This window comes from Perna viridis, chromosome 5, assembly GCF_037379345.1.
Source record: "Perna viridis isolate PV_CMFRI_1.1 ecotype Kerala chromosome 5, ASM3737934v1, whole genome shotgun sequence".
NCBI lineage: Eukaryota > Metazoa > Mollusca > Bivalvia > Mytilida > Mytilidae > Perna > Perna viridis.
Genome location: NC_142449.1, coordinates 42,833,075 through 42,846,073, shown reverse-complemented (window position 1 = coordinate 42,846,073; position 12,999 = coordinate 42,833,075). Strand labels below are relative to the sequence as shown.

The 12,999-nt window shown below is 31.9% G+C and overlaps 1 protein-coding gene across 4 annotated transcripts in view; it reads left to right on the top strand.

Annotated features, from left to right (window-relative positions):
* LOC148617804 (brother of CDO-like) overlaps nt 1-12,999 on the top strand; it is an 82,963-nt gene that overhangs the window by 34,153 nt on the left and 35,811 nt on the right. Inside the window, exon 1 of one of the 4 annotated variants that reach the window (XM_088585376.1) lies at nt 4,610-4,798. The exons of the other annotated variants lie outside the window; for them this stretch is intronic. The gene's annotated coding sequence lies outside the window, so the exon portion shown is untranslated. Of the gene's footprint in view, nt 1-4,609; nt 4,799-12,999 lie in introns of those variants that run through there. 4 annotated transcript variants of the gene reach the window in all.

Genomic DNA, 12,999 nt, shown 5'->3' with positions numbered 1-12,999 from the left:
GGTCTATAACTAAGAGTAATCAAGGGAACTAGGATTCTAGCAGAAATCAAAAGAATGTAATCCAGGGACAAATACCAGACATAGAAAACAGACATACACAACAAAGAACATAAAGTAACAAAAACAGAACATACAAAGTAACAACAGTAAATGAGCAACTTGGACTCCACTAAAAACTGGGAACATGGACCGGGTGCACCGGTAGAGTAAGTGTCCTCTGCTTTTCTAGAAATAGCTAGTATTGTATCAATGTCTCATTACCTTCTTGCCCTGATATATTATATGTGCAGGTTGCTTCATCCCTTACCTGCTATCTGTTTACCACAGTCATACTTAATCTGAACTCTGTAATATTCAGTTTTCTTATGAAATTGTCTTTAAGCAATATAAGCTTCGTGGAAAGCTTGTATGGTTGGTAGACATTGGCTTACAAATACTGCTCAACTCTTGCCTGAATTTCAGTTCTTTTCTGTATAAATACCAGGATACGACCTCAACCTCCATGAAAACAGCTCTAACCAGCCAATATTGACTTAGTACAAGAGGAGTTGTGGATTAGGAGAGACTAACGACTTTGTCAAATGTTTACCAATTACTTAATTCACACTTCTGTGTCAACATCTATCTACACATGATCACAAAAGTCAATTTAATACCTGTTCAAGTTAGATTTTTAGAGTCCTCTGTTGTTGTGAAACTTGAGGCTTTAAAATGATTTTGTGGTAAGGCATGTTTTATTTGTTTTTGCAAGGAAAATTTTCATATTGTAACGCTATGCTGTAAGTGTAAGATTTGATGATATTTTGAATTTAATGTGTTACAGTTTTGTTGCCATACTAGTGCACCTGGTCTAGATTTAGATTTTTGTTGCTTTTCTGACATTTATTTTTAAACGTGTGTGTATTTGTTTCATTTCATTAGCTGTATATAACATTTGTAGCAGTTATTATTGATATGTTGGCAAGTGATGAAAGTGGAGAATTCTGGTATTCCAGTAGTCTAAAACTGTTTTTAATCCAGTGGGGCAACTTTATTTTAGATGAAAATGTTTGTTTTTCTTTTCATCTCTGATTTTGCTCGATCTTGTCTTTAATCCTTCCATTTTTTGTGTAGTTGTTTCATTTTTGGTATTCCTCTATACCGATACATTTTCATATTATATGGCAATAATCTCATAAAATTTCGTCTGTGGATTTAACTATCATGGACGTTTAAATGTGCCTCAGTTATTTACCAGTTTTTGACGTAGAAAGCTTTGTGTGTTAGTATGCATAAAAAACATTTTGAGTCTAAACGGAAACAGTGTATGTAGACCTCCTGTAGATAGTAATTATGAAAGGTATTATGCCATTCAAAAACTCAAAAAACAAGCTATATTGGTTTGCAATCAAGAAGCAACTATACAGATCATTTAATTGTTGTTTTTTTTTTGCATTGCAATGGACAAAACATGAGACACTAAAGCTGAGATTACTTGGTATCTGGAAGCAATTTATTGCCTCCAAAATTGAAAATGAAAAAAATAGATACAGAATTGACAAGATTGGACAAGATCTTATTTAAGGACTGAAGTTTTTACTTGAAATTGGAGCAAAATTCTACATGTTTTTTTATTCTGTGGGAAAGACTTTTGCTGAAATGTCACTTTCATTCAAATTTACATAGTCATATCATAATCCTCCTTTTTATACCTTTGAAAAGTCACCAGCTCTCTTTGTTGTAAATATTGCAGACTCCAAGTATAGTATAAAATGGTCTTAAAACTGTTCTCTGTCGCTTAAAGTAGAGTAAATATTCTTTACAAAATGCCAACAGCTTTTATAACAATGGCTAACTCCTTTATTTGAATATATGAGTAGGTTGTTATGGTTACGGCAAAGACTAAAATTGAATGTTTGGTAACATTTTGGACCCCATTGTTGAATGAGACAGTTTTGTTGAATCGATTTAAGGCTTCAAGTGTTGACATTCAGTTTTTTAAATATTTTAAATTTACAAAGATTTTTTTTGTCTTCCTTGCACTACCTTCCAATATTATCAAGAGAAAAAATGTATTGAGTCAGAAAAAAAGAGTATTGAATTTTTTCACAAGCGTTATTGTTCAGAGTGTTAATGCCATGTCGGAATGGGTCCAGTTGTTTAAAATGTATACAGGTTTGATGTGAGAATCGGTTATTGAAGTTGTCACTGAAAACATGATGATCGCACACCCGACTGTGTAAAGGTATATTTAACATATAATTTAATGTAATTTTCAAATGATGAATATGGCGACACAAGAATAAATAGTTTGGCAAATGACACTAAATCCATTGTGTAGTACCGAAAGCTATTTTCTTTTGCACTGAGTGAAACCCTCTTTTGACATTGTTCTCAACTTTAAACCAATATAAAGGCCATTCAAAATTCTAAATTGTCAATCTTTATATAATATAATTTTTAGCTTGTACACCTTCTTTAGATAATATTAATAATCTAGTTCCAGATGTATAAAATATGAACCTATTAAATTTTGGAAACGTGATGTGTTATGATAATTTACATCTTTTAATTGAATAACTTTGTTCCTTTAGAAAGTGCTTTAGTATTTGATAATAGTATTAAAAGTTTTCTTTCTGTGGACCGAAGAAGAAGTCATAAGAAGTCATTCATATTTGTGGGAAAGTTGTTTTTTTTCATTATTGGTAGTACATAATGGTTGTTCATCAACAGAAATGTTTAAAGGCAGAAGAAGTCTTAACTTATATAGAACCATTCCTGGCATGTTCACAGAGTGTCTGGTCCTTCAGAAGATTCTTGAGATATACTTCTAACTTTTGATATTGCATGTGATTTGAGTCTTATGTTAATCCATTAAAAAAGTCTACTGTCTTAAAAAAGTTCATCTGTACATTTTTTACAGGAATTATTCTTTTCAGATTAGGAGTTCAGATCTTATGTAAAAAAATGAACATTCATGGTTTTTTTTTTAGCTAAATTGGATAGAACTTTCTGTAAATGATTGCAACAAATTTCTTGTATATTATATTGGAAAGAAGAACTGTTTTGTTTGTCGCTATCGATCATTTAGATCCTACACCAGAGGCAGAATGGCGGAGAATTTTCCTCTTTGGCAACTTTGAAAAATGATTCTTTAACAAATTACAGTCAGGTGAGGGTGTAATAATTTATCCTCCATGAAATGTTAGCTGCTGAATTTGAAAACCATTCCAAAATATGCTCAGAAATCATTGAAAGTTGTCAGCAGGAAAACAGCGTAATCTTCATCTTCATGAAAAATGATATAATGACTTGAGCAGACTGTTGGGTGAATGAGTTCTTCTGGTAAATACCAAATACCAACAAATACCAGCATCAGTTGGAAATCTTGGGACTTGATTGTTGTTTTGTTTTAATTCTTGATTGATGAGGTTTTTTTTATTAAGCTAAGTCTGTTTTAGAGACCAAATATCTAGTTCAGCTTTATTTTCTTTTAAAATTAGAAAAATCTTGAATTTTCTTTTGGAATTTTGTTCTGCTGTATTGGCTTCTGACCAGTTGATTGAAAAATTATGCTAAACAAAATTCTATTCATTAATGTGATATTTAATGTTTAAGCAGGAAACAAATCATGTATGTAGAATTATCTCCCTTTTTTATCTGATTGACAGTTCCTTGTAAACTCAGGAGGTGTGAAAATAATTAGAGATGGTGTTTCAGTGCAGTTTGCTACTAATTTCTTAATATTGACATGAGATAAAACATGTCTGTCAGTTTTCTTTAGCTTTCACATTGAACCTTAGTTGGTGTACCAAATCCCTTCCTATAATGAGGTAGTGTACTAACTTCCATTAATTCATTGGTTGAATTTGTTATAGCTTAATACCCAGTTTGATTTGATTTGATTTTTTCTCTTAAAGCTCTGGAAAGAATTATTGAACCTTTTTCCTTTCATATGAAAAAAGAATTGACTTGTATTAAATGGCTATTTCAACGTTCAAAATTTAATGTAAAGATAGATTATGCTATTTTTAGAAATGTGCTATTTGTAATATTTATGAATTTTTGGGGTTGAATAGAAAGAATTGTAGAGAAAAAAATTACGCTGGATTTCTTAAGTTAATTTTGTACATAGCAAAACTGCAAATTGATATTAGGATAGGCAAAAACAAGGTTTACCTACCAATAAAGAAACTGTTAAAAGCATCGCCTAGAAATTAAAACCGAATAATCAACAATTTATCTTGAATTAATTTCAAATGAAACTCTAATTTCTATGGATTCATTACGCAACGCTAATGTTAAAACATAATCAAGCCTAGAGCACTTCAAAAGTTGATTGTAATCAGAAAAGTGTTTCTTTATCAACATTCTTACTCTCTGATGAGGTATCAGATTTGGTTGCATGTGGAGAAATTTATATTTTGACAGGAGAAACACAGAAATCCTGCCGAAGTAACCTGATAGCTATGGTTACTGGTAATTCAAATATTATTGTGTGTATAGTACAAAATTACATGGAGGCATGTGCGAAGTTTTTTGTGTTGTTTTGTGGAATTTAATTCATCTGTTTTTACATGTTGTCTTTGATTGTTTCTCTTTTAGTGTTTTTCTTGTGGTAAAGGGTTATGATTTTTACGAGGAAAGCCATGAGCTAAAAATAGAAACAATTTGTGATAAAAACTTGAGTGGAAATTGCTAAACAATGGAATCTAGATGCTTTCAACTCAAAACTTTAGTGAATTTGGATTATTGTGTTAGTGTATACCCTTTTATTTACTGTCGAGGAATACATTCTTAACAATAATCAAGGTTTAATGTAAGTATCTACACAATTTGTGTGTTTTGTGTATGTTTTGTGTAACACCTCTGGTTACTGCCAATCTATTTTGTTTCTTGAGAATGAGATAACTGATTATCATGAATTTGTTACATGTTTTCATGCACATTACAACATTATGAGGTTTTTGAAGTGTTGAAAGAGGAATCTTTATCAAATTAAGGTCATATGTTTGCAGAGTGAAACAAAAGAGTGATAGCTAGATGTTTTGTGATTCATTGTTGTGGTTTTTAAACATGTTTTTTTTTATTGCTTTGGATGATAGCTGTAGATTTGAAAAAAATGGCAAAGTTAGTTCTATATATATATAGGTATTTACTATAAAGTCTCTTTTTCAATTTGGTATACTGGAAATTTTGTCCAAGGTTTGGTGGGTCTGTAATTAATATTCCTGTAATGGAAATTATTTAACATGTTTCATAAGAACATGTGATGTGGATAAATATATCAAAGAAGAAAAGGAAATTAGATGTTTTACATCAATGGGAGGAAAAGGATGAAACTGATATCTATTAAAATTTGATTAGGTAGAAGGGGTTCAAATTATCACTGATCCAAGGTGTGAGACCTTTAATTTCTGATGCAGGACCATTAAAATTTCATTTACCTGGACCCAACATGCTTGATTTTTACCCTTATCTAGGACCTTTCACTTTCTCTTGGGGGACTTTTCATTTAAGATTTAAAACAAAAGTCCAGGACTTTTTGCTCTTGATAAGAAAATTTGAACCTCTGCATAGGGTTTTTCTTTTCCATCAAAACTGTTATAGAACATACTGTTCAATACTGGTTTTTGAAGAAAATTTTGAAAGAATTCATTGTTAAAATAGTTAGATTAATGAATCTTGTCTTGTTGTTATCTTTTCCTTGTCAATCATCTTGTCCCTGTAATGTAGAATGTCCATATTAAGATTTTAACCACATAAACAAGAATATTACTGAGGCTAATTGCATGTTATGACTTTCTTGACAATGCTGGTGGAAGAAGTGCCATCAGTTTAGTCACAATCATGGATGACATTTATTGTTGAGTTCAGATGTACTTGTTCTTTTCTAAATTTACCTATAATGTTTCTGTTATGGTTTTCTTGTTAAAGACCGAAATCTTTAAAGATTGGTTATGAGTATGTCAGTGGTTTTCTTAAGAGTGTCCGTAGATAGTTCACCGTGGATCAAAAAATGAACCTGCTCCCATTTTGAAATTCAGTATTTTTTTAAGATGATATATTTTGTTGGTTAAAACATTTAAAAGTGTACTGAAAGCATTATGGTTCGATAGATCAGACATGATTTTTTTCTGCTTTTTTTCAAATCCAGATTTAACCTTTACTATTCTTTTTTTACTGTATATTTACTTTTGATTTGCCAATTTCTGCTTTTTTTTGTAGACCTCGTTAAATCATGTTTGAGAGAAAATCAAGCAACTTTTTAACTATTAAAGCATTACACCACCAACACAAGTTCATTTTTTTTTGGTCATTTTTTTTTAGGAAAAAAATTACAGCCCAGGATTACGGATCCTGTTTTGTAAATTTCTGGATCCAGCATTTATGTCTCAAGCTGTTTTGATTGTCCGACTGGTGTTTTAGACATTGGTTTTCAGTCTATTAGTTTGCATTTTTCACCTTTGCACGAAGTTTGTATCAAAGCTATTTTGCCATGTTGAGGGAGTTGCACATTTCAATTTTTGTATCTGGGTATAACTGAATGTCATTTAAGGATATTTCCTGTCCCTAATAATTTATATAAATGTTTAAGCACTATGTGTTTGGATTTCTATACCACACTCCAACCCTGCTGACAGGCAAAACACTTATGGAATGAAGCTTACAGATTCTCACATTGCTGTAGTATTTTATAGCCTAATTACTGGTCTTTTCAGGAAACAGAATCCTATTCATGAATCTTGTACCAAATTCTTCTCTCAATCTTAAACAAATCTTTATCTAATTCAAGTGTATAATGTTAGAAACGTAGAAGGTCGAAAGAAAAAAAATCGGGGTCAATTTGTATACCAGCTGCTGGAAGACTTGTTTATTTGGCGCAGAGTTTATACAAACAATGAAGCTCTGATACAGTTTCAGTGGTATTTCTCTGGCGGAATCTTCTCCGTTGTTGACATTTCAAAGCTGTTACGTACATGACTTTTCTTCCAATTCTGAAGACTGGCGTCATATTTGGTGTTATTTATTGTGCCTATGACTCCATTCTTCTTACTTAAAATGAGGTTCACTCCTTCTGTACTAAAGTTTGGATGTTTCTTTATATACCTTCATTGGCTATTCGATGTGAATAAAATAACAAAATTACCCAATGGATAGGCAGACTTTAGGCAAAAGTCATAAGGACGAATGCAAGAAGGAAAGGCCATATGATAAATGGCAACATCAAGGCGAAAACAGGAAACAACCTCAATGGTCCTAACTTGGTACAGAAATTTCCGATAAAAAAAACCCTGGAAGCTTTAAACACATTTTATATTCCCCTTAACATGTTGAGTGAACCTGTGCCTTTTATGGCCATATATAATTACAGTGAGCAAGATATTAACTGTTTTGTGCATTCCAACTTCTTATAATTAGAGGTTCACATTCAATACCCAGGTAAAATTGACCAGTGGGCCACAAGGTTGGTTGTCCGAAACATATAATTACACTTATTATGTATACAAGATATGCCTTTTGTTGACTATATACGGTTTAAGTCCTTTGTTGAGATCTATTGAGATTGATCACAATAAATATTTCTAGAAGTATATTTAGGTGTAATTATAATGGTGACAATTTTTTTCATCGTTGGAGGTCAAAAATCAACTCAGCCATACTCATTAGTGTAGAATACAAAATTTGATTTTTTTTTCATTGTTCAATTTTCTTTTTTGAATAGTGAACACCTTTTTTGTTGAAGTTCCGTTTTTTAAAGAAGTTATTTGTTTACCAAAATAGAATATTTTCCTCATAAAATGTTTAAAAACATTTTACTTGATACATATGGTACTTCACATTAAAGACTTCCACACCTGCTCTGAGGCCAAACAAACTGAATTAGTAGGTATTCCACCTCTAACAATAGGTGTCTGGAACTTTCTGTCTCACGTAATCAAATTTAATGTTAATTAACCATTTCTTACATTGTTATCTTAGTACACACATAATTTCTTGATGAGTTTTAGACTTAAAATATATACTGGAAGAAAATATTGTTGAAGGCAAAGTATAAGTTTGAAGTTATCCCCTTAAGTCAGTGGTTGTATAATGATTGCTTGGCCTCTGTTCAATATCAGGTAAATCTAGTCCATGATTTAGAATTCCTTTAGCATGTAGATGGTACAAATCTTACCTAATTAAACGTAAGAAAAGTCCCATTTGTTATGCATGCTTTTGATTGTGTCGTTAAATTAAATTTACCATTTAAGTGTACCTGGTGACTTTATCTTATGTAGATGCAGTCACAAGAGGGCAAAATTTCCAACTTTTTAAATTACTTGCTTACATGATCAGGGAGGTTATATTTTGAAAGGTGGGTTTAGAATCGTTGGATGGCTGATGTCATTGTCAGTCAGTGCATATGAATAATATAATACATCGTATAATACTAGTTCATTCCAACCTGTGTTGGTTATGGTAAATTTGGACTAAAAAAGAAAACATCTAGGTACATGTACTTGGCCCTATTTATCAACTCGCTGATCATCGGATCCAAATCAGACACCTCTAATTTCATGGGTCTTAAAATCATTTATCTATGTGGTCAAAATACAAATGGATTGAATTGCATACAATACCCCCAATTAGAGGTATGACCGTAATACCATATAGTTTGGAGGGGCCTGAAATTTCACTCATGAGTTTCTTTTGAAATACTGTGAGTGTTAGTGTTGTTTCTCATTTTATTCTATTATGATGTGGTTATTTCATGAAAAGTTTGATGTATATACACATCATTATTTGAATTAAAAAAAAAATATCTGTGGACCAATGTTTGGTTCAGATTAAATGATTCTGTGTGTGCATGACTTTCAAAACATGGGATGTGTTTGGTGGATTCACACACCACTTTCCATAAAAAAAAAATTAAGAGAGTGTGTTTTCCCAATTGTTCTATACATGTTATATACATGTCAAAATTTTATAATTAAAAGAGTTTTGAATCTGCCAGTTTCTATGAAAACCCTCCATTTTTTTCAAAAATTTTGTTGCAGCTGTGAAGGGACCCCTTCCATTAAAGCAAGACTCCCCCGCACCACACCCTTGTTTGGAACCTTGATATGATCAAGTGGTCTAGCATTTTACCAAGAAAAAAAAACACATCCCTGATTAATAAGGAAGTAAAAATATTATAAACAGTCTCTGTTTGTACACTATCTTTGTATTTATTTTGTCAAGAATGTAAATATTGAAATAAAGAAAGAGATTATTTTATCATTAATTAAATATAAACAAGGGGACATTAATCTATTCTAGTGTTTACTGAAGAGTGATAGAGTGTCAGAGCTGTGCACCTTAAGATAAACTACTGCATCCCTCAATTGTGTAATATTCTAAGAGGGTTTTAGTATTTGATCTGCACCTTTGTCGTGAATTGTTATAAACGTCAAATTGTAATTTTCCATTGTTTACTTTAGTTTGAATGGGTGTTTATTTCTCTTTATCTTGCTTTTAAGTACACTGATTGTAAATTTTAAATTTTTCCCCACAAAAATCTTTTGATTAGATTATTGAATTGTCAGTATCTTTGTTCTCAATAATTTCATAACAAAAAAAAAGTATTGTGTTTAGATTACATGATGTAGATGTAGTTTCAAGAAGAGTTTTAGTTATGTTTAGAAGCTGTAGTACTGTAACAAAAGACTTAGACGTAAAGCTAAGGTTTATGGTTCTTCATGATCGATGAAACCAATCAGCTTTCTTTTCCTTTCAAAATAATATTTTTTATTAAGAAGTGTCATTTATTCTGTCTTGACACTTCTATCTTGAAAAGATGTTGAAACATTTCTAGTAGATTTTATAATACCTGGACTACTTCTATAATGTGAGACTTGTCATCTTCTTCCTCCATCTGTTTCGATGATGTAAGACTTGTCATCTTCTTCCTCCGTTTCGATGATGTGAGACTTGTCATCTTCATCCTCCAACTGTTTCTATGATCTTCTTCTCTGTCTTGCAATGACTTGCTGAGGATTTTAAACTTGTTACAATCTATAAGAATTCTTATGACTTATATACATAATGAAGTTGAACTTACAATGTAGGAGTAAACTATAATTCCTTTGGTCTACACTGAATAATCATGAGCCCACTTCTAAACTGCTTGCTTTCTATGAGATCAGAATCCTGGTCTGAAAGTATGGTCATGTGACCTAGTCTGTATAGTATTGATTTTTGTGACATTTATGACTGTATGTTTGATCGGCAGTTATAGTCCTTGGTCTGACTTAAGACAGTTCTTTATCATGGTGTAAGTGGACTTAAGGATACCAAGATAGTCATTTGGTTTATTTTGATACTGAACATTCAGATATGGTGTCTTGGAAAGTACTTTTACATGTATGCATAACATGTACACTGCTTGGAATTTAAATGCTGCTGTTAATCAACCAAAAATTGTGTCAGAAAGGAAGTTCTGGTATTGTATGTATAAAAAATTATGTATGATGCTTTCAGTTATTGCAGATTTGGAAAAGCAGTTTATGTTTACTCTGCATTGTTTGTGCTTGAAATTAATGAGGTAGACCTAGGGTAAGGGACATAACTCATGAAGTCAGTGATATGTTTGATCATATTCAATTTCACCAAAGGCTATCAAGCTTTCATTTGACACAGAATGAGATTAATCTAAGTTGCTTTGATGCTTACATGACATTGATGTAAAATGCTGAATACAAACGTTCCAATGATTTGTAAGAGTTGTGTCCCTTACCCTGGGTCTACCTCCTTAAGATGGTCTATTGATAAGTTTCACACAAATATAACTGAGAGATTGAGAAATGCACTCTCCATTATGGTAACATATTTTTTAGTAGGATGTAAGATATTGACATTTTAGTGATGGAATGTTGCGTATTAAGGAATTATTTTCCCTTACAACAAAATGTAAACATTCCCCTTGGCCCCAATTATTTGAAAATACTCTGAACCATTTCAAGTAAATTATTAGGAATGAAAATATGTCATCTTTCGACTCATGTATCACCACTTAAATATTCTTATATGGACAGCTACATGTACTTCTACAACTTCTTGTACTTTTATGATTCGCTATTATATTTTCCACCACCACTTTTATTTAAGGAGGTAGACCTAGGGTAAGGGACATAACTCGTGAAATCAGTGATATGTTTGTATCATATTCAATTTCACCAAAGCCTGTCAAGCTTTTATTTGACACAGAATGAAATCAGTCCAAGTTACTTTGATGCTTACATGACATTGACGTAAAATGCTAAACACAAACATTCCAATGATTTGTAAGAGTTTTGTCCCTTACCCTAGGTCTACTTCCTTAAATAAAAGTGGTGGTGGAAAATATAATAGCGAATCATAAAAGTCTAAAAAACAAATTTGGAAAAAGAGATGCCAAAATTAATGCAAATTTCTTTGGATTCTGAGATCACAATTGCAGCATGGAAATTGTTTTGACAGTAGATATTAGATGTTATCGTAGAAGAATGAAGTACTTAATAGAGAGAGGTTAGTCTCACTGCAATAACATACACAGGATTAGTGATTGAGTAAGGAAAACAGTATGATTTGTTATTTGTGTATCAACAATAGATACAGTATATGTATGTTTTATTTTAAGTAGGTCATTAGGTAAGAGGGGTGCTTTAGAGGTAATGGTAGATTTTGAGGGGGACAGGGGAAGATGAATTTTGAAATTTTCAACATCTTTATTGTGATAAATGCAAGAAACTTATGACTGTTTTAGCCTTATGCTGGTTGATACTAAATTCCTATTGTTTTTTTTAAGGGGGTGTTAAGAGGGGATTACAAAAACACCAAAATATACACCAAACTAGAGTGTTAAATGTATATTCTACTTGTATAGTACACACTAGTTTAAATTAATGTACTGGCTAGCTTGTTCGGAAGAGAGGAATTTGTCTTCAAGATTACATTTAGCTCAGTAATGATGGAACATGAATACTTCAGACAGAGAAAAATTCACACCAAAAATGTAAATAATTTTTTCTTAGGACATGTTCTGATACATAAGATAACATGATTCTCCATTTAAAATAGTCTAGGAGAATTCCAATGAGGATATTTGAATTGTCACTTGTTGTGAGAAAAACGATTCATCTTAATCATTAATACACAACTATAGCCTATAGGTCGAACATAAGGTGAAATAGCCTTCAGGAATTCCAACAAATTATCAGGTGTTAGTATAAATTTGTCAAAATAAAGTAGAATAATTCTGTAATATCTGTCTTGCAAGGTGTTAGAACATCGTAATGAGACATTGAATTTTGATGTAATTAATATGCAGACGTTAGTTGTTAGCTTAAGTGTATTTGGAAAACGTGTTATGGGTATGATATAATTGGAATACTTTGGTACTTGGTCGGAAAATTGTAATTCTGTTCCCCTCCATTTTAGTAGGGAAACATATTGTTTTTGTCCTGTCCCTCACAATTTTGTAAGTGCAATCTCAAAAACTACTGCACCAAATTCCATGAAACTATATAGGTAGTCAGGACATAACATGTGGTTGTGCATAGTTCCAGTAACTTATGATCCACAGAATTTGTGGTAGTTATATACCCTTTTTAATTTTTGGCATGGGGAACCTAGGAAAAAACAAACTTTCAAACTACTTGTGTATAAAGATGTTTTTGGGCCAGCTGCAGCCTGATTTGTGGTATGAGGATTACCTTGTATCATTCATTGAAGACCAATGCATGGCCTTGGGCTGATATTTTTATCCCAAATGTTTTTGTTTCTTTGACATATACACCATACTTTTTCTCTTTGTATTTAATGGTCTTTGCATGGCTACAAACTCTCTAAGAACTTATTGGGCGGACAACTTGACTAATTTGAATACTGGGCACTGATTATCATACTGTCAAATAAGTAGAGCTTAAAGATTATCCACTCGTAGGGAATATATTTTTAGTTTTAATACTGACCTCCTCACATGTAATTACACACACACCACAGAGACTAGCCTAATAT